The following is a 3,737-nucleotide window of genomic DNA, read 5'->3' as shown; positions in this document are numbered from 1 at the left end:
ACAAATGATAAGAGTACAGAATTTATAAGAAACATTCCATATATACTGGGATCCCAATTTATAGTACTCAATACATGAGAATATGATATAACAAGATGCTTTATTTTATCTCTCTTCCCAATTTACAATACAATGAGTGTCAATCAATATTTATCAGAACAAAATATTCTAATCACAAGGGTCATGAGATTCCTATGAGCTCCAATTATATGGCTCTTAGTTTCAAGTCCCCATTTTCTTGTTTCATTCATATTGTGTATTTGTTTTAACACAGTTGTGCAGTTTAGTAAACTTTATCTCTACATTACAGAACCTATCAGAAATTACAGTTTTAATTAATTAAAAAAACAATTTCATTTTACTCTATTTTACTTGTTTCTGCTTACATATTGTCTTAACTAACTATTGTTTTCTTAGCATTAAATAAAGAAATGTCTGATAACTTACATGTTTGCTTTTCTTGTATTTGCTCTTCTCATTTCATATTATATCCTTTTATATCTATGAATAACCTAATCAATATTTTCATTTATTTTATTTTATTTCATTTAGAAGCATTGATTGACAGGTTTCATAGCATTTAAGTTTTATTTGGAGAACATGGACAGAGTTGTGCTGGAACAATGTATAAATTTTGACTATAAGAAAATGGAAAAGCTTGTCCCTAGTTAAAAGATTTTGACTATGAAAGGTTTTTAGATATGAGATATACAGTGTAAATCTAATTTACAAGTGTGTGTGTGTCCATATAAAGATGAGAAAAATCAACAAGAAATTAGTGAACTTCTAGCAAATTTAAAAAATTTGCTAGAAGTTCACTAATTTGCTAGTTGACTAAAAAGCTACATAAATTATTTGTAATTATTATTAATGAAATGAAATAAAATTACTTATATAAAACAGTTTATATATCATTTTTTTAAGCCAAAAGAATTTCTTTCTTCAGTAATTTAGAAACAATACTTAAAAAAAAATCACTCCATTAAAAAGAGACCAAGTTAGAAAGACCATGGTGATATTGTTATAATTAGATTATTGAAATAGAGTAAATACAGTAATTGCTGAAGACTACTGGTAATTAGATTTTACTTGCAATGATTTTCAAATTAATTATAAAAATGAATATAGAAAAATAAAATACAATTATAAAATATAAACAGAGAAATAGAACAAAATAGTTCTATTCCATTTTTCTATTTTTATCTGAAGATGATTGTGTGTTATCATTGAAAGTACTTCTAAGTATATAAGCTGAATATTGTCTTTATTTTATCTCTTAATACCATGAAAACAGTTTTTTACTTTATTTTCATGTGTGCCTTTATATATTGCATCTTAATTTGAAAGCTATGAATATCCAATGAACATTCCAATAACGTATTATAAAATCTAAAAGCTGCAATATTAAAATGTTATGTGTTATAATATTTTTATAATTAAAGTTTATTGCATTTTAAAATAATAATTCATTTATATTTTTATATAAACAAAACCGAAGGAGAACTTTTAAAGTAGTAATAGCTCAAAATGAATATGCCTTTGTAAAAATTTTTTGATAAAATAAACAAAATAATAGTTTTTAAATACCAGGTAATTATAATTAAAATATCTTATTCAACACTGTTTAAAGAGATATTTAGCAATTCAAATGCAACCAAACTTGATGTTTTGATATTTCAGAACATGCAGAAGACATTTCCGTAGAAAAAAAAATAAAACATTAGTACCAAACTTACCACCATGGCACTTTTGGAACTTTTTACTTTAATCCATGTGATTTTTGGTATTGGGACTCTTAAAAATATGGTTTATGAAGGATAAGTTGTAAATTTGGCATCACATGCATCATAGAGGATTAATTAAAGTTGGACATTGAACATACGTTCATTGCCTTATGGTATGGATGGCGAACACGTGGCACATTGGAAGAAATAATCAGACATAATATATCACACGATTTTGGTTTATCGCTTGATCATTCTTTCTTCAATCAGCTTCTTTACATTTATTCTAATTAAAGCATATTCATTTTATTTCTTTAAATATTGTAATTCAAAGTCTAAAATTTCATACACATTTTAAAGATAAGTATACTTACTATATGGCACATGGACTCAAAAAGGTTTGCCATCTGTGCCTTGTGATTTTACACATTCAGAATAGGAAGTCAGATTGAGCAGTATCCATTACATTGCTAAAGTTTCCATACAGCATGAGTATCTTGTACAAATAAAATGTTTGTTGCTTATAATACAGAAAATGTCATTTGTTGAAAGTTTTGGTACAAACATTTTTATGAAATGGCTTCCACACATTTTGAAATGTTACCATACAAATCTGGTTTCATTTGGACTGCTAAATATTTCTCTAGATGGCATTGAATAGGAGTATTTTAATTACAACAACCTCTGAGAAATTAATATTTTTGTTTAAGATATCTATAATAATAAAATGTTTTTCAAGTAGCCATTTACAGTATAATATACAAAATTATATTATAGATTTTAGTATTCATCCAAGAATAGATAAAATATAAAAATTTAAAATTAAATTTAAACTTAATAATTAAAATATAAATTTAAATTAATATGGTTTAAAAAAGAAAAAAGACAACATTAATCTTCTATTATATCAGATAAATAGAATAAATTATTATAGTAGAACTCAATTTAACATTCTCTGATTTAATGTATTTTTTCTTCATTCCTTTAAATTCTCATAAACCACAATGTTAATTTAATTATTGCATGTATCATCTTTTGATTTTGCATATTTTTGGGATTTAATGCATGTAAACTTCATCTGTAGATAAATTTTTATCTCAATGTTTTTGAAAAAAAGAAATGTATTGAATTTATTTGCATAGTCAATTGAGTTATAAAAGTTCAACAAATTATTGAGATTGTTTCATCATCTTATGATAGTCAGAGAAGCCATATTTTATAGTTTTGGAGCCTTTGCAACCTGCTTGACTTTCAGATTAGCATAGCAAACAGTGTAAAGAGATATCACATTAGTTTTCAAAGTACAGTATAGATTCTATGGTCCAGATAAGGATAAAGATACACCTAATTCTCAACAGGAAACAAATATTGTTAATTATTTTTAAAAGAGACCATAACAGTTCATTTTCTTAGTATAAAACGTCTCCAGATGCTGATTGTTGTACATTATATTGTATGAAATAAAAGCTTTCATAGAAATGTTTATATTGGTAATATTAAATTTTTTGTTTCTTATCCAGTCTGAATGGATGTATATGCATGTATTTGTACATTTTGGCATGTTTTTTAGGATATTCAGATTTTATTTATTCTGTGATTTAACATATTTTTTCACTGGTTCCTTAGAAAATGTTAAATCAAGTTTTTACTGAATGCTAAAAGTTTATTTTAACAAAATCACTGTAAATAATAATGAATTTAAATTAATTCTTATACCTAACAAAGAGAGAATAAAGAAATGTATACACTTAACAGAGAATTGAATACAGAAGAAGTTCACTTAAGAGAGCACTCTTGCATGTTCCTGGTTTTCTCTCCTGTGTTACATTAGTAGGACTCTTGTTAACAAAGCACCAGAAAGTAGAGCAATCCTTTAAACGAGTGCCATGTCATTAGCATTTTTAGAATCTGTATGCAGTCTGTTCTAAGGGATATTTATAAGGGTATATCTTTAATCTTACAGTATATCACCTTCTCAGCAACATGGCAACAGGGCTCTTTACACTATTTAAG

This window comes from Centruroides vittatus, unplaced genomic scaffold (assembly GCF_030686945.1).
Source record: "Centruroides vittatus isolate TY-2023 unplaced genomic scaffold, ASM3068694v2 contig_941, whole genome shotgun sequence".
NCBI lineage: Eukaryota > Metazoa > Arthropoda > Arachnida > Scorpiones > Buthidae > Centruroides > Centruroides vittatus.
Note: the sequence above shows the minus strand (reverse complement) of the source record.